At 42.4% G+C, this 19,782-nt stretch overlaps 1 protein-coding gene across 1 annotated transcript in view; it reads left to right on the forward strand.

Annotated features, from left to right (window-relative positions):
• Positions 1-656: 656 nt before the first annotated feature.
• Positions 657-19,782, forward strand: part of LOC106577038 (C-terminal-binding protein 2) — a 101,546-nt gene continuing 82,420 nt past the window's right edge. The window contains exon 1 of the mRNA XM_045700861.1: positions 657-959. The gene's annotated coding sequence lies outside the window, so the exon portion shown is untranslated. The remainder of the gene's footprint in view (positions 960-19,782) is intronic.

A 19,782-nucleotide genomic window follows, 5' to 3' on the forward strand; every position in this document is an offset into this window, starting at 1 on the left:
GCTCTTAACCGCTTGGTTTCATTGCAAATGTTCTAGAATTCTATTTCAATACAGAAAGTGTCAGTCCAAAGAAATGGACAGGAAACTGTACAGATTGCATGTTTAAAACATGACATGGACATGACTGCAGCTGCAGTGGATGCCCTACAAGTTGCCGGCAGTGAGTGGAGCAGCAAGCTGTCTCTCTCTCTCACACACACATACAAACACCACAGCAGAGAGACCATGCAGATGATTAAACACCATTGCTGTGTTAGCTGGGGTGGCATAAAAGAGAGAAAGGAGGGAGTAGTGAGTCTTCCATGGGTTCTAGTGTATAATCAAATAAATGTTTGTTGGGATGCAGACATGTCCATACTAGCCTCTCACATACAATCGGTTTAGGGCCAATGAGGATGACATCATCAAACAGATTTAGAGCATTGTCTTTATAGCTATTTGACAAAATATGTTCAAATTTGTTAGAAATGTATCCATCCTTATCTGATGATAGGTGACCCATCTGATCTGTGTGTGTGTGTGTGTGTGTGTGTGTGGCGAGGCGGGCGGGCGAGGCGAGGCGGGCGCATGTGGGGAGCCATTGGTTTGTATGGGCAAAAGCCCCGCCTCATTCAAAATTCGAGAAAAAAAAAGAAAAGAAAACTGATACACACCTCTCTCAGTCCTTGCAGGAGGGAAAGAATAGGAAGGAGTGTGCACGCATATAAACGGTGTCGCAATCTCAAGCATAGGCTATTTTAAAGGAAAAGGCTACTTTCTCCCAACAATCAAGATTAGGAATCCATTATTTATGCGACTGAGATTGGTCCTGTTGCTCTAGGATTAAGTTTTTGTTGCATCTAAAGGTGGATCATTAGCCTAATTAATATCCAACATAGGAAGCGATATTTTATAGCGTATGATGATATTTTCGGACGCCTAAAGCCACCGTTTGAACTCTCAATAAACATCTAATCGAGGTAGGAAGAAATATAATTTTCTAATGATTAAGAAAACCTCTGTTGTTCCACTGGTGTAGTTTTGAAAGATATCTTAGACGCTCGTCGGTGCCCATGTGTCTCTGCGCCATCAAGAACGGGAGGGACGAGGGAGGGAATTGTGTGCTATTCCGAGGACATCTTTGTGATAAGGAAAAACAATACAGTGGTGAAGGCATAACGATATCATTTCCGTCTCTCATACCAACAAAACAACCGTCTTTGGAACTCTTCAAAAAAGATTGAATAGAAAAATAGATGAATAAGAGGACAGAAGAATAATTCTATTTGAACTGGAAGTGCTAATTTCAACACGTTGATGAAGTCTATTTTAGACATTTCACATTATATCATTGGATAGAAAAGAGTAATTTAGATTTAAAAAGTTATATATCTCTAACCATTTCAGTAGATTATGAAAACAGATCAGTGTCATAATACCATGCCACCATGCAGCGCTTTGCTTTATTCATTTGAGGTTTACAAGTGTAGTCTCTCTCTCCCTCCCTTTACTTTTATTAACTTTAGGTTTAGAAGTGTAGTCTCTCCCTCCCACCCTTTACTTTTATTAACTTGAGGTTTACAAGTGTAGTCTCTCCCTCCCACCCTTTACTTTTATTAACTTTAGGTTTACAAGTGTAGTCTCTCCCTCCCACCCTTTACTTTTATTAACTTGAGGTTTACAAGTGTAGTCTCTCCCTCCCACCCTTTACTTTTATTAACTTGAGGTTTACAAGTGTAGTCTCTCCCTCCCACCCTTTACTTTTATTAACTTGAGGTTTACAAGTGTAGTCTCTCCCTCCCACCCTTTACTTTTATTAACTTGAGGTTTACAAGTGTAGTCTCTCCCTCCCACCCTTTACTTTTATTAACTTTAGGTTTACAAGTGTAGTCTCTCCCTCCCACCCTTTACTTTTATTAACTTGAGGTTTACAAGTGTAGTCTCTCCCTCCCACTCTTTGCTTTATTGCTTGCATCTACAGCACACATCACAGATGGAAGCAGGTGGGGTGATTTTAGAGGGCCAAATCACTTCTTCCAAGTCCCCTGGATTCAGCTTTTGTCATTGATTTTACTAAAGTATCCCACATAATCACTGAAAACCAATAATGTGCAGAATTCAGATTCCTCATACAGTGATTACTGTGGTGCAAACCAACATGAGCTTTATTGGACTCTCCATTCCCCCTACTTCACAATTTGGCATTATCATGTTAAAGGACCTGGCAGGGATTGGTATGAAAATATATCCTTTTTTTTCTCCATTTGAGGCTCAAGTGGAAGGAAGGTCCTTGGGAGAGGGTTCTTTTGTCTGGGCGTGGAAGGGGTCGAAGGGGTGGGGACTGTGGCTGTATGCAGATGTGCTGCTGGCAACGGACATCTGCTCTCCCCTGTGGGCATTGTCATGAAGTTTGTTGGTGCTGGCCTGTGGTGAAAAGGCCCTGTCAGTAACGCCTTAATACCCCCGCTGCCCTCTCCTCTCAAGGGGAAACACTGGGATGAACAGACCTCTGTTCCCTTGCCCTATTTAAGTATTTTCTGGGTTGGTCTAGAGTGGGAATGTTTTGATTTCAAGGTTGCTAAATTTGCCTGTTCATTTAAGTTTCTGCCTTTCTCTATCCTACATATTCCTACTAGGATTATTTGTGTGCTTAACCGAGAATAGAGTCTCTCCTCCCCCCATACCCTCTGTTTCACCCCTCCCTACCTCTATCCATCCTCCCTGTTGGGGGTTGAATTTCCCCTCACGTATCCCTGGCCTTTATGTATTCAGATATGAAAAGAGTGTTTTCCCCCTCCAGGCAGAAGCATCACACACGGAATCACAATGTACATGGCAGCTCATATCAGGGTGTTTGATTTATCCCAGACGGCAGGAAAATGCAAACCAGCACTTTAATATTTATTTCATCCCGGTGCATCCCAGAGTTGTGCAAGAAGGGTATCCAGGGAGTCGCTGTGTTGGAACTGATTCTCAGGTGGATGTGAATGTGTATCGCACAAACTTAAGTAGAGAAGGTGTAGCGCATGACTTGTCAATGGTGGATAGGGATTTATTGGTAGAAACCTATGAGTGCCACTGTGCTACTTTTTCATGTAAAATGAAGGCTGTTTTTATTGGATAACTGTATTTTGACTAAATGGTGATTATACAGTTGCATATTAACAATCACATGTAGCAAGAGACATTCCCAGTGGATCAACCTAAAACACACCTAAAAATAGGTGTGACACACAAAACATGTCTGGACATGTTGGTTCTGAACGTACTGATCTCCTTGAAGAACACTTGGTGTCTGAATAGAGGGCACCTTGTTCACAGCACATAGGCAGATGTCATAAGTGATTGTTTGACATGTATTGTAACTGGTATGACAGTGTTATGTAAGCTTCATAACTGAGGTGTTAATGCATGAAACACACTTCAATCATTTTTAATTTTATTTTTTTACAGATGATTGACTGTGTTGTCAGATTGCTGTCCATTAAGCACATGTAACATCTAGCCCTGTTTGAAAAGAATGCTATGTAGACAGGCAATTGAAGTCACACAATTGAGTGGCAAAGCAATTACAATTATTAATCATATCCTCACATCCCAATACTCTATTTAACGCATTAATTTGGGCACTCCTGAAATTGCTCTAGTGGAATACACTAAGGGTTTCTCAAAGGCAAAAGCACAAACCTCTTTAGCGAGTTACCGTAGGAAGTCTTCTGAGACCGTTTCACTACCCTGCGATTGTGCAATGCATTATGGAGAGGAGGTAATTGGTGTGAAATTACAATATACCATCTGCCTAGGGAGGACATTTATAGCCTGATGTCACTCACAGCTTTTCACATTGGAGGGATACAGGGGCTGTTTCTCTCAAATAAAGATTGATTTACAGTTAGATTTAAAACATCCACACCTTATTGTTCAGGAGATGTGACTGTGGTATGGCCCTGTTTGTTCTAAGATATGGACTATAGGTTGAAAGGTGTAGCAGGCTAATTCCTGGAGCGATAATGAACTACAGTGATGTTTGACAGGGTGTTGTCATGGTGACCCTGCTTATACAATTGTTACTGATGAACTTTATTAGCAACTGATTTCTGCAAAACCTGCAGGGATCACAAAGTGACGATACTCTCTACAGAAATAATTACTTCCCCACTATGGCCATTGCGGAATGAAAATAAGCCACTTTAGTGTGTGTGTGTGTGTGTGCTCATGTGTAGAATTCTGTTTGTGTACAGAGGGATAATTGCTGAAGGTCATAGACTTTACCCTGCAGATTCCTGGTTCTGCATGCCTGTTGATAAGACCTATTTGCCAAGGTGAGTGGAGCTGGTGCTGTGTGTGTGTGTGTGTTTGGGGGTTAGTCTTGTTTCTGGCATGGAGGAGAGATCAGGGCTCGACAGTAAGGCTTATCTGGGGCAAGTAAAACAAATAGTCGGACAACCAGAATACATATTTCAGTTGTCCGAACGGACAAGTAAAAAAAATCACGATATCAAACAATTACTCCAATCAGAATTGGATCAGGCTGCCGCAGAGCACAGCTGGGCAGTGTGTGGTTGACATTCTGAGTAAATGAATACATTTCCTATATTCCTATTTGCTATAGCCTCTTTCAATAAATATGTTATAGTTACACAGAGCAAGAAAACAATGTAGACAGAGATAGTCTCACCAAAGCAGCGCAAAATATCCGGTCAGAAAATGTTGTTGTTTTTCTCTCTCTCTAATGTCGGATGATCTGGGTCAATAGCCGAAGTCTATTTTTATAGCGGACACTCCAGTGTCTTATTGTTGTAGAAGCCGATATGTTCTATTTTTCTCCCATTTGATATGAGTATGACTTGGCCTACTAAGCCACTCTTTCAGTTTAATGTATGCTTTATTTCTCCTGCCGCGCTATTTCATCAGAGTTCTAGGCTATCTCAGAAAGTTTTATGTTGTTTTTGAATAACCCCAAAACATGGGAGGCCTAAGGTAATAATGAGAGAGATAGAAAAATCAAATGAGAAATTTGAACAAACCTCAGAGTCGAGCAAAGCGTCATAAGACAGAAATGTTGCATGCATGCGAGGCCAGAAAAATAAACACCTTTCTTGCCATTGCGAGCATGTGACTTCAACTTTCAGACAAGTAAGAAATCAGTCTGAAGGACAAGTGGCTAAAAAAGTTAATGTCAAGCCCTGAGAGAGGGTGTGAGGATCAAGGAAAATATATTTGAGATTCACCCTCACTGAGAGATAAAGAGCTCGTACAGCAGTGGGAGGCTTTTACAGCCTTCTCATTGTATTACTGGGTCCATGTCATGCCACTGGGCCCAGTAATGGCCTCCCTTCTAGTGAAAAACACTGCTCTGTAGATTTCCACTCCTCTCCTTAATGACAGGTCATTTTCATCTAAACAAGTAATGAATTGCTCTCAACAGCATGGCGGCTTGGCCAGGGCTGGGTGACAGGGCTCGCTAAGGGGAGTGTTATAATAGATGGAGATTAAATGATTATGTTCAGACGGCGTGTGAGTGCACAGAGACTCGGAGTGAGGGAGACATTGTTATTCTGGTCAATAGAATTTCAGGTCATGCAGCAAACTTTTCTTTTTGCTCTACAACTCTCTCTGCTCTCTGTCTCTGTATGTATCTGTGTGTGTGTGTGTGTGTGTGTGTGTGTGTGTGTGTGTGTGTGTGTGTGTGTCTCTCTCTCTCTCTCTCACTCACACACACACACACACACACACAGACACACACACACAACCAGATGTGTCAAGTTTTTCCTCTTTTCTTGCTTTCTCTCTCTTTCTCTTTCTCTCTCTTTCTCTCTCTTTCTCTTTCTCTCTCTCTCGTTCCCTCACTTGGCAAAGTTAGTTCTCTCAAGACCTTTCGTAGACTTTCGCATACCATGGAGGATTATGAATCAATAGCAGCACAGGCCTCCAACAACATGGAACAGTTTTTTGGGTGTACAGTATGAATGAGCACACAGACGAAGCGCCATCTGTACCCAGTGGGGTTCCTGACTGACATGCTCTATGCAGGCCAGGGCAGGGAGAGGCTCCCCGTTAGCATGGTTATGAAACCACTGCTGCCTGCCACACAGCACTGTTGAAGCTAGGAACATAAGCATTTCGCTACACCCGCGCTAACATTTGAAAAATGAGGTGTGCGCAACCAATAACATTTGATTTGAGACTGTAAAATAGACTGTAACATTTGAGACTATAAAATAGTCTGTAAAAGACCGTCTGGTCAATGACATGTACAGAGGGCTGTGCTTCTCTTTCCTGGATTTTGCTGTGCCGTGTTGGACGGTATGGTATAGCTGTTCTATGTTGTGCTAGAGATGTGCGAAATAAATTGGTCAAGAGAGGGAGAGAGAGATACCTAGAGGTGCACTTCTCTCCATCTGTGCTGTCACAGCCTTCAACTTTGGTGAAGAAAACCAGCCAATGACACACAAACACTGTCAATTCACCAGGAATTGTTTTCTCTTTTTCCTTCCTGTACCGTCTCAGCGTCTCCGGGGTTAGTTGGAGCTAAGAGGATGGGCTCCTCTGTGCTTTAGCTGTGCCTCATTCAGTTCCTCTGACTTGGAGTAGTGTCAGGATGTTTCCTGCTGTTGTCGGGACTAGCTAGTCAACTACGAGATAAAAGGCTATGGTGTCTGGGAGGCCGAGGCCAAAGCGATGGCTCTGTTCACCAATTTTGCTGAGCTTCACTTCAAGAGAACTTGAGTACTCACTGTGAGAAAAGAAAGGAGGGACTGTTGGTGTTTGTAAGTCATGCGTGGATACAACACTAATTGTGGGAATTCAAATGTTTGGCATTTCTCTCCCACAAAGTTTGGAAAGATGTTTTGGTCCACTGTTTCAGGGAAAGGAATGCTGTCTGTAAGTGGTAACATTATGGTATCAACATAGCTGATCAGTCATGCCAAGGCTAGTGCAAAGGGATTACATGCATTCTTTATATACAACCTTTCATAATTTTTTTTGTATCTACAATTGTGTAATTTAGTACATTAACTATTGTAAATGAATAACAATCCATCTTGTCAGATAAGCAAAATGCTGACTGCAAATATCCTGTTTTGGTTTACCTGACACTTCACTCTTCTCTGTGCTGCCAGAGCAGTTGAACTATCTCTCTGAAATGCATATGAATATGCATGATAATCCTTCTTTTCGTTCTTGGAGTAGTTGTCCGAAGGACCTGTCATTTGAAAAGGTCTTTGAAGAAAAAGCTGTCTATGACAACTCCAGATCTCTTAGCAGCATGATATAAATTGTATTGTGAAATGAGAACAGCTCCTGCATATTTCAATGCAAATACATTTTTTGTGAATGTGCATTCTGACAAAATGATTTATTTTGAAGGAAAAATACAGTGTTTTTATCTTATAGTTTAGATTTCAATATGTTGGAGTGCTCTTAGAAATCATGGACATCAGGTCTGCTGGCACCCCTATAGTATATTAACTTAACAGTTATGTCGTAGGTAGAGTTTTACAGCTTGTTTTACTAGTCTGCTGTTGCTGTGTGGCACAACGAGACAACGAGGAGGCCCCTGAAGTTTTTGGAGGGCAGCCCTCTAGTGAAACACCAGTCTCTGGCTGTTTAATGGCCTAGATGGGGGTAACGCCTAGGGAAACCAGAGCCCAGAATTTGTGGACTTTGACCTGGTTGTGCAATACTTCATTGAGAAACTCCCCATTACTTATATCAGGAACCGTTTACCAGAAAAATACCCTGAAAGATGCAACTGAGAAATCCTACACAAAACCAGATGCTGACAGTAATACAGATGCTGACATTGATACCCAGATACTGTTATCTTAACCTCAGGGACTAATGACTGTATTTATTCAGTCTTAACTGCCTCGACTACTTTGTATACACTCAATTTTGGCATGAGTCCATCGAGGCAATCTGGCAAAAGTCCAGAGGCCATCGACTACTAACCGCTATTGGGTCAAATACTCTTATTTCCTACTATGTGAACATCAGTGCACACTGCATAGACTGTCTGTCTGCCAAACATCTTTACAGAGCACTAGTTATATATGTATTACTTTTTGTAGAGAAGAATGAAAGACTGGGAAACTGCCACTAGCAAAAAAAAAAATCTCCCCTCTGAAAGCGTAGATTATCTCCTTGTCAACAAAGTGACAGAAGTGCTGCCAGAGTGGTGTATGTAACAGTATGGATGGATCTTATTGCCCCGTTTCCAGCATGAATATGGATAGGAGGAGTATTTGGCATGCCTACAGGGTAATCCTTTGATACTTAGCTTTGGAGAGCGCAGTGGGATGGTTGACTTTTAACTTGTCTGCTTGTTCATATGGCGATGTTTGATTTCCCTCGTATGGAGATGTTTGATTTATGATCCGGAACAAAAGTGTAGGGAATTACTCTATATTTTTCTGAGCTAGCATAGCAAGGATCCAAGGCCCCACAGACTCATCCTCCTCTAGTACCTCCTACTCAGCCATCTTGGCATATCTAAGACTTTCTATTTGAAATATTAGGGATCAGTATACCAAAATATATTTTAAGAGTTTTTTTTTTTACAGTGCCAAAAGTAAGATAAGATGGTTGCTGGAATGCTGTAATTTTTTCCTACCAGTTATTTTTTATGAAGAGGGACGAATTGTCCACATTTTATGAAAACAGATTTTGCTGTAATTTCTATGACAATATACACTACCATTCAAAAGTTTAGGGTCACTTAGAAATGTCCTTGTTTTTTTAAAGAAAAGCACATTTTCTGACCATTAAAATCACATGAAATTGATCAGAAATACAGTGTAGACATTGTTAATGTTGTAAATGACTATTGTTGCTGGAAATGTGGAAATGGCTGATTATTTTTAATGGAATATCTACATAGGCGTACAGAGGCCCATTATCAGCAACCATCACTCCTGTGTTCCAATGGCACGTTGTGTTGGCTAATCCATGTTTATCATTTTAAAAGGCTATTTGATCATTAGAAAACCCTTTTGCAATTATGTTAGCACAGCTGAAAACTGTTGTGCTAATTAAAGAAACAATAAAACTGGCCTTCTTTAGACTAGTTGAGTATCTGGAGCATCAGCATTTGTGGGTTCGATTACAGGCTCAAAATGGCCAGAAACAAAGAACTTTCTTCTGAAACTCGTCAGTCTATTCTTGTTCTGAGAAATGAAGGCAATTCCATATGAGAAATTGCCAAGAAACTGAAGATCTCGTACAACACTGTGTACTACCCCCTTCAAAGAACAGCGCAAACTGCCTCTAACCAGAATAGAATGAGGAGTGGGATGCCCCGGTGCACAACTGAGCAAGAGGACAAGTATATTAGAGTGTCTAGTTTGAGAAACAGATGCCTCACAAGTCCTCAACTGGCAACTTCATTAAATAGTACCCGCAAAACACCAGTCTCAACATCAACAGTGAAGAGACGACTATGGGATGCTGGCCTTCTAGGCAGAGTTGCAAAGAAAAAGACGTATCTCAGACTGGCTAATAAAAATAAAAGATTAAGATGGGCAAAAGAACACAGACACTGGACAGAGGAAGATTGGAAAAAAGTGTTGAGGACAGTGGACAGACGAATCTAAGGTTGAGGTGTTCATATCACGAAGAACATTCGTGAGATGCAGAAAAAATGAAAAGATGCTGGAGGAGTGCTTGACGCCTTCTGTCAAGCATGGTGGAGGCAATGTGATGGTCTGGGGGTGCTTTGGTGGTGGTAAAGTGGGAGATTTGTACAGGATAAAAGGGATCTTGAAGAAAGAAGGCTATCACTCCATTTTGCAACGCCATGTCATACCCTGTGGACGGTGCTTAATTTGAGCCAATTTCCTTCTATAACAGGACAATGACCCAAAGCACAGCTCCAAACTATGCAAGAACTATTTAGGGAAGAAGCAGTCAGCTGGTATCCTGTCTATAATGGAGTGGCCAGCACAGTCACCAGATCTCAACTCTATTCAGCTTTTGTGGGAGCAGCTTGACCGTATGGTACGTAAGAAGTGCACGTCAAGCCAGTCCAACTTGTGGGAGGTGCTTTAGGAAGCATGGGGTGAAATCTCTTCAGATTACCTCAACAAATTGACAACTAGAATGTCAAAGGTCTGCAAGGCTGTAATTGCTGCAAATGGAGGATTCTTTGACGAAAGCAAAGTTTGAAGGACACAATTATTTAAATAAAAAATCATTATTTATAACCTTGTCAACGTCTTTATTATATTTCCTATTAATTTTGCAACTCATTTCATGTATGTTTTCATGGAAAACAAGGACATTTCTAAGTGACCCCAAACCTTTGAATGGTAGTGTACAGTCGTGGCCAAAAGTTTTGAGAATGACACAAATATTAATTTTCACAAAGTCTGCTGCCTCAGTTTGTATGATGGAAATTTTCATATACTCCAGAATGTTATGAATAGTGATCAGATGAATTGCAATTAATTGCAAAGTCCCTCTTTGCCATGCAAATGAACTGAATCCCCCAAAAACATTTCCACTACATTTCAGCCCTTCCACAAAAGGACCAGCTGACATCATGTCAGTGATTCTCTTGTTAACACAGGTGTGAGTGTTGATGAGGACAAGGCTGGAGAGTTCGAGTTAGAATAACAGACTGGAAGCTTCAAATGGAGGGTGGTGCTTGGAATCATTGTTCTTCCTCTGTCAACCATGGTTACCTGCAAAGAAACACGTGCTGTCATCATTGCTTTGCACAAAAAGGGCTTCACAGGCAAGGATATTGCTCCCAGTAAGAATGCACCTAAATCAACAATTTATCGGATCATCAAGAACTTCAAGGAGAGCGGTTCAATTGTTGTGAAGAAGGCTTCAGGGCGCCCAAGAAAGTCCAGCAAGCGCCAGGACCGTCTCCTAAAGTTGATTCAGCTGCGGGATCGGGGCACCACCAGTACAGAGCTTGCTCAGGAATGGCAGCAGGCCGGTGTGAGTGCCTCTGTATGCACAGTGAGGCAAAGACTTTTGGAGGATGGCCTGGTGTCAAGAAGGGCAGCAAAGAAGCCACTTCTCTCCAGGAGAAAACATCAGGGACAGACTGATATTCTGCAAAAGGTACAGGGATTGGACTGCTGAGGACTGGGGTAAAGTCATTTTCTCTGATGAATCCCCTTTCCGATTGTTTGGGGCATCTGGAAAAAAGCTTGTCCGGAGAAGAGAAGGTGAGCGCTACCATCAGTCCTCTGTCATGCCAACAGTAACGTATCCTGAGACCATTCATGTGTGGGGTTGCTTCTCAGCCAAGGGAGTGGGCTCACTCACAATTTTGCCTAAGAACACAGCCATGAATAAAGAATGGTACCAACACATCCTCCGAGAACAACTTCTCCCAACCATCCAGGAACAGATTGGTGACGGACAATGCCTTCTCCAGCATGATGGAATACCTTGCCATAAGGCAAAAGTGATAACTAAGTGGCTCGGGGAAGAAAACATCGATATTTTGGGTCCATGGCCAGGAAACTCCCCAGACCTTAATCCCATTGAGAACTTGTGGTCAATCCTCAAGAGGCGGGTGGACAAACAAAAACCCACAAATTCTGACAAACTCCAAGCATTGATTATGCAAGAATGGGCTGCCATCAGTCAGGATGTGGCCCAGAAGTTAATTGACAGCATGCCAGGGTGGATTTCAGAGGTCTTGAAAAAGAAGGGTCAACACTGCAAATATTGACTCTTTGCATCAACTTCATGTAATTGTCAATAAAAGCCTTTGACACTTATGAAATGCTTGTAATTATACTTCAGTATTCCATAGTAACATCTGACAAAAATATATAAAGACACTGAAGCAGCAAACTTTGTGGAAATTAATATTTGTGTCATTCTCCAAACTTTTGGCCACGACTGTAGGTTCTACTGAAGTTAACTCTCCAGTCTCCACAATTACAAAATATAGCCCTACAGTACAGTACTGTGTAGCTCAATAGAGCTAAAATAAACTCCATTAACTATAGGATGATGTTAGACAGAGGAGTCCATTAGTATCCGTGATTGCCATGCTCTGTGGCTGTGTGCAGGAATCTGCTGACAAAGCATACTGTATATTAAGGTATGCCACACACCCAACTAGGGCTGGGCAATATGGCCTAAAAATCCTATCTCAATTTCTTTCAAACTTATGGGCATTTTAAGATATACTGCTTTGTTGCGCAATTAAAGGTCAATACACCGCATTTCAAACAGTCAGGAATAATCTAATGAATACAGAGCTTGTAAAAGTATACTTGGGCTAAATTGAAGCCTTCCACAACCATAAGACCCACTAATAATTAAATTATTTAATCAAAATTGTTTAAACAGTTTTTTTTGTTTTTTTTTACAATAATTATTGATCTGGCTTCCAAGTCTGTCTATGAAAATGCCCTTTTTGTTTCAAATGTAACCAGATCCATGCACATACAGTAATAATGTCCACCTTCTGGTAACAGGCATTATAGAACATTAATACGGGTCTCATAAACAATCTCTCAAGCACAAGCCCACTTGCTAGTGAGTAGCCAGCTAATCTTTATATGTAAAGTCTAGCCAACCTGCATCTATTTGCTTGCTAACCAGGTAGAACAGTTGAACTGTTATGAATACACCCTCCTGCCTGTCTCCAACTGTTTGAACAACATGGCCTGTTCACTTTGTTAGATGTAGAAATCAAGTGGCCCACCTGGATATGAAGATGAGAACGAGTTGCCAATGCCCTATATAAATGCGTATTTTTCTGCTCATTGCACATTTATAAAACACATACTAACAGCTAGCACATAACAGTATGTGGCTAAAATGCTGTTGCGGTACATGGTAACACAGAAACTGAGCATAACCTTTCCACAATCATGTTCATTGATACTCTCGTTTTAGTAGGGTCTGCTCTGTTCTAGACATTTGGAGTTGAGACATAAAAAGGGTATCGTTAGAAAGGGAATCGACCAATTCTATTGGACCAAACGTCAAATACAAATAGCAAGTTGAAACTAGGCTTGGGCGGTATACCGTATATATACCGTATACCGGGGTATTTGGGAAAAGCCACGGATGGTTTTTCAATACCGTCAATACCGTTAAAACAATTGTTTTATATATATATTTTTCTACATTTGAATGTTTGTAGCTCCATTTTAAGGAAGTACCTGCAGTTAACTTGTGCAATACGTTAGGAGTTGAAGAACATTACGTTCTTCATTTAACGTGTCACATTACTGTAGTCCCCAGTCACGTGTCACGTGGGGTTTAACAAGCATACAATGACGAGAGACCGGACGGAGCCTTGTTAGTCACTCACTGTTGTGCAGCATGCGCCATGGGATCTAATTACAGTATGGAATTTACAACTAAATGTTTGCCAGCTAGATATCTTATAACTATTAAGTTAACTGTCTAAAATGTGTTAAATGCTCTGCGGTTGTGCATTTGGTTTGCTAATTTAGTAGGTAGTAAGCTACACTACATGACCAAAAGTATGTGGACACCTGCTCGTCGGACATATCATTCCAAAATCATGGGCATTAATATGAAGTTGGTCCCCCCCTTTGCTGCTATAACAGCCTCCACTCTTCTGGGAAGGCTTTCCACTAGATGTTGGAACATTGCTGCGGGGACGTGCTTCAATTCAGCCACATTAGCATTAGTGAGGTCGGGCACTGATGTTGGGTGATTAGGTCTGGCTCGCAGTCGGCATTCCGTGGTGTTCGATGGGGTTGAGGTTAGGGCTCTGTGCAGGCCAGTCAAGTTCTTCCACACCGATCTCGGCAAACCATTTCTGTATGGACCTCACTTTGTGCACGGGGGCATTGTCATACTGAACAGGAAAGGGCCTTCCCCAAAATGTTGCCTCAAAGTTGGAAGCACAGAATCGTCTAGAATGTCATTGTATTCTGTAGCTTTAAGATTTTCCTCCACTGGAGCTAAGGGGCAAAGCCAGAACCATGAAATACAGCCCCAGGGCATTATTCCTCCACCAAACTTTACTGTTGGCACTATGCTTTGGGGCAGGTAGCGATCTCCTGGCATCCGCCAAACCCAGATTAGTCCGTCGGATTGCCAGATGGTGAAGCGTGATTCATCACTCCAGAGTACGTGTTTCCACTGCTCCAGTGTCCAATGGTGGCCAGCTTTACACCACTCCAGCCGACGCTTGGCGTTGAGCATGGGGATCTTATGCTTGTGTGCAGCTGCTCGGCCATGGAAACCCATTTAATGAAGCTCCCGACCAACAGTTATTGTGCTGACGTTGCTTCCACAGGCAGTTTGGAACTCGGTAGTGAGTATTGCAGCCAAGGAGAGACAATTAAAAAATATATATATTTTTTACCCCAATTTTGTGATATCCAATTGGTAGTTACAGTCTTGTCCCATTGCTGCAACTCCTGTACGGACTCAGGACAGCTGAAGGTCGAAAGCCATGCGTCCTCTGAAACACGACCCTGCCAAGCCGCACTGCTTCTTGACGCACTGCTCGCTTAACCCGGAAGCCAGCCGCACCAATGTGTCAGAGGAAACACCGTACAACTGCGACCGAAATCAGTGTGCATGCGGCCGGGCCGCCACGAGTCGCTAGAGCGTGATGGTACAAGGACATCCTGGCCGGTCAAACCCTCCCCTGACCCGGACGACGCTGGGCCAGTTGTGCGCCGCCTCATGGACTTCACGGTTGCGGCCGGCTGCGACAAACCCTGGGATCGAACCCGGGTCTGTACTGGCGCCTCTACCACTGCAACGCAGTGCCTTGGACCGCTGCACCACTCGGGAAGCTCGGACAGACTATTTTTATGCGCTTCGGCACTCGCCTGTCCAGTGCTGTGAGCTTGTGTGGCCTACCACTTCGTGGTTGAGCCGTTGTATCTCCTAAACGTTTCCACTTCACAATAACAGCAACTTACAGTTGACCGGGGCAGCTCTAGCAGGGCATACATTTGACAAACTGACTTGTTGGAAAGGTGGCATCCTATGACGGTGCCACGTTGAAAGTCGCTGAGCTCTTTAGTAAGGCCATTCTACTGCCAATGTTTGTCTATGGAGATTGCATGGCGGTGTGCTTGATTTTATACACTTGTCAGCAACAGGTGGTAACCAGCAGTTACCATACCCAATCTGCTAGGTGGTTGCTACTTAAATTCCCCAGGACATTTACAGTATTAGGCAAGACTGCCTTCTCGTCTTGTGCACCAGAGGCATGGAATAGTCTACAATCCATGCTTCATCTACTGTAGATGTGTTAGTGCCACTGAATAAATGTAACATTTTGATGGGAGACTCTGTTACAGAGGAGTGTAAATGCTTTTTTTAGGCTAGATCATGTTGTTGTATTGTTGAATGTTTTAATTCTGTAATGTATTGATAGTTGCTGCCTTCTTGGCCAGGTCTCCCTTGAAATAGAGACTCTGGGTCTCAATGTCTCAATGGGCTTTTCCTGGTTAAATAAAGGTTAAAAAAAAAAAAAATTAACTGTGAGTAGCATTTTTGAGTTACTTCTATAGTTTAGGTCTGAAACGGTTTAGGTCTGAAACGGCACCCGTTAGCATTTAGTTAGCATTCTCTATGGGATTCTACATTTACTTGTTAGCATTGCTAACCTTCTGATTACAGAGTTGTGGGGTTTGAAAACAGCAGCCCTTGTGTTTAGTGTCAATATTTTTTTTATTTAACTAGGCAAGTCAGTTCTTATTTACAATGACAGCCTACTCCGGCGACACTCGGCCAATTGTGCACCGCCCTGTGGGACTCCCCATAGCCGGATGTGATACAGCCTGGATTCAAACCAGGTACTATAGTGACGCCTCTTGCACTGAGATGCAGTGCCTTAGACCGCTGCGCCCCTCGGGAGCCCAAAATATCGAATATCCCAGTATGGCACAATGTCGATATGAAGGTATGACAATTTGGATACCGCCCAAGCCTAGTTGAACCTGCTTGTTGTCAGAGAGGAAGAAGTGATATTTCGTCTTTGTTGTTGTCAGTGGCAGGGGGAGTAGCTTGGTGTCTGTGCGATTGGGAAGGTGCACAGAAGGAGAGAAGGAGACGAGACCAAAAAGACAACGCTCATAAAAACAACATCAAACCCCCAAAAAATGGATTCTTGCAATACAGGCATTCGGAACATTGCGCTAAAACATACATTCAAATGAATCAAATGAATTCGATATATCGCCCAGTCCTAATTGTAACATGACCTATAATGTCAATCAAATTGTTAGTCATTAGCTTAGAAGCACAAGGTTGTTAGTGTCTTTAGCCAGGTCGTTAATCCTAGCCAAACACACTTTCAGACTGGGGAAAGTATTTCTATAGCGTTGTTATTTTAGGAGTAATATCATGACGTATGAACCAGAGCCACTTTCCTGGATCATTTGATAAGGACAAAGGAAGATAAACAATTCAGCAGATTTTGTTTGAAATGGAGACTACAGAAATACCACTCTTATCTCCATTCATCATACATTTTTCTTATCCTCTCTTTGTCTTTCACCTTTGACAACTTTGTCAGACATTCTATTTCTCACTCACTTCACACCTTTCCAAGCCTGTGTCCTTGTCTGCTCTTTCTCTGTTTCACTCCAACTTTATCTCTGTTGCTGTTAATCTCAGTCTGTCTGTGGTTAAAGGTCACCTTGTCTTTCCCAGGCATTCAATGTGGCATTCTCTGTGGTATCTGTTGTGTTCAGCCTCTGTCGCTGGTCAGGGAAGCATTCCAGTGTAATTAACCTGCCTGCTACACGGCGGTTCATGAATCCGCTCACACTGAGAGGGCACTGTGCCCTGACACTCTCCACCACAATACACACCTCCTTTCTGCTACACACATATGCATGAACACACACACAGGAACGCACCGGCGCGCAAATACACACTATTGGAGAGAGGGCGTGTACTCTGCCGACTGGCCAGCAAAAAGAGAACGACACACACACACACACACACACACACACACACACACACACACACACACACACACACACACACACACACACACACTATTATGCCAGGAAAATAGATAAATAGGAGCACTCAACTACAGGTGCAGCTGAAACAAAGCCTTTAGACACTGAATCAAGCTCTTTTCAGGCTGCAACAAAACAGCGCTGGGCAAACTGTAAGTGGATACAAATGATTCAGCCTCATGGTACACTGATTTTCCTCCATCAGCACCAGCACCACCCTCCTCTCAGAGTTACACTCCCCAGCCTTAGCACCTCTCTGCTGGGCTGTTTTTCTCAGACTCCCCCACCCCTCCCTGGAGCTATACCAACCTTATCCCCAGACCCCAGCCCAGCACGTCTGTCTGGCTGCATGTTTGTGTCTGTGCATCAGCTGCCATTCTCACAGCCCAGCTGAACCTGACAGAATCATTTCACACAAAGGAAACAGGAAGTCAGAGTGTGGAGATTCGTCATGGCTATGGCTGGTTGGTTGGTGTTCATCTAGGTTGGTGGTGCACTGTTCTCTCCTCTGCCCTTTCATTTAGCCTAAGAGGACGACCCCTTGGGTCAAGTCGACTGCCTTTATACTAAAGCTTCAAAGAATTTCCCTTGTCCTCCTATCCCCTGGTGACTTTTAAGAGATGTGGGCTTGACTATCTCCTCTGCTCAGGGTTTAACCAGGCACTGTTAGCCACCATTCATGTGCTGGGCTGTAGACTGAACCTCATGATGCTCCTATGAGCAGGACAGTGTGCACTGTGCAGGTAGAAGAAATTGGTTCTAAGTGAGGAAAATGCTCTAGAAGAAAATAACCCAGGAAGGTTTTATAACTGTAATAAAGTCATGATCGACAGCACAGCTTCTCACCTGTCATCTAGCTTGGTGTGTGTGTGTGTGTGTGTGTGTGTTTGTATGTGTGTGTACTTTTCAATCAGCTCCACCTCAATCTTAGTACATACATTGCATGTTAGTCAGACAGCCATGATTACAGTATGGTTGAGATCTGTGTGCAGGACTTTTACTAGCAGTTCAAGGTGTAATGCTATGCAGCATCCATCTGTCAGGTTTCTGAATAGCACCAACTGTGAATACATCTAGTTAACATACTCACTCTGCGTTGGCTAAAAAGGCATGTGGAAATGTCATTTTTTCTCAGGAGAGTGTTCATGGAACACTTTATTTGAGTTTATTAGTCGTAAAAGCTGCACTGAGGAAAAACAGGCGTCAGTGATTTAGTGACCTAACAGGCTGCACAAAATAATGCCACCATTATGCATTTCCTGTGTGACTTAAACGAACAGGCATTATTAGAAAATTGCGCATTAGCCCGAGTCAGCAGTTTGTATGCTGCAGTCCCATTACATTTAGAATCGCGAGAGGAGGAGACAGGGAGGACGAGAGATGGACAGAGCACTTTGTCAACAAGAAAGAAAGAAAGAAAGAGAGAAAGAAAGAAAGAAAGAAAGAAAGAAAGAAAGAAAGAAAGAAAGAAAGAAAGAAAGAAAGAAAGAAAGAAGGGGGTTGAAAGATGGAGGAAAGAAAAGGGGAGAGAGAGGGAAAAATGCAAAAGGGATGCAGGGGAGCAAAGAGGAAATAAAAGGAGTGATGTGGCCAGATGCTGACAGGACAAGGAGAATGAGGGAGATTGAGGATGATGAAGAGAGCAACGGAGAAGGAGAGCAGTAATTGGAAGCATATAGTGGTTGGGATTGGAGGCAGTAGAGAGGTTTAAATCACTGGTCTGAATGACAGCTTTACGTGGCCCTCGGAGCCTGAACTACCTCCATTTAATGAGACCAGATAGAAACCTCCTTACTCCCTTTTCTATTCTCTCTTTTCTATTTTATTTTTATTTTTCTGCCATCCTGCACTTTCAGGAATATCACTCACCAGTAACTAGGCTGATATATCAAGTTTAAACTGTTCTCTCAACTGTTAATGCTGTAGCATATAGTAAGGATACTTCTGAAAGGGCAGAAATGGGTCTGGCTTTGTTTCGTTGCTGGATCCTCACTTCAGTTATGTTCATACAGTATACACATATTTCTGGATCCTCACTTCAGTTATGTTCATACAGTATACACATATTTCTGGATCCTCACTTCAGTTATGTTCATACAGTATACACATATTTCTGGATCCTCACTTCAGTTATGTTCATACAGTATACACATATTTCTGGATCCTCACTTCAGTTATGTTCATACAGTATACACATATTTCTGGATCCTCACTTCAGTTATGTTCATACAGTATACACATATTTCTGGATCCTCACTTCAGTTATGTTCATACAGTATACACATATTTCTGGATCCTCACTTCAGTTATGTTCATACAGTATACACATATTTCTGGATCCTCACTTCAGTTATGTTCATACAGTATACACATATTTCTGGATCCTCACTTCAGTTATGTTCATACAGTATACACATATTTCTGGATCCTCACTTCAGTTATGTTCATACAGTATACACATATTTCTGGATCCTCACTTCAGTTATGTTCATACAGTATACACATATTTCTGGATCCTCACTGCAGTTATGTTCATACAGTATACACATATTTATGAGTGGGCACACTTGGCAAACACAGCAGTTGTTTCCATGAGCTCCGCTACGAAGTTCTTCTACCGGACAGATACCTCCTGGGAAGCTCTGTTTTCTGTCTCTGATTACAGGAGGAGAAAGCAGCACTCTGGACAATGAACAATGGTAGGCCAGAATCCCCCCCACACCACCTTCTCTACTCCCCTGCCTTCTCTGTCTCATAGCAACTACCATTTCATCAGCGCCATTCTTATCAGTTTGTCGCCAAACAAATATGCATTTTTTTTCCATAATTTACTTAGCAGTCACGGTGTTGC

Source organism: Salmo salar, chromosome ssa18 (assembly GCF_905237065.1).
Source record: "Salmo salar chromosome ssa18, Ssal_v3.1, whole genome shotgun sequence".
Taxonomy (NCBI): Eukaryota; Metazoa; Chordata; class Actinopteri; order Salmoniformes; family Salmonidae; genus Salmo; species Salmo salar.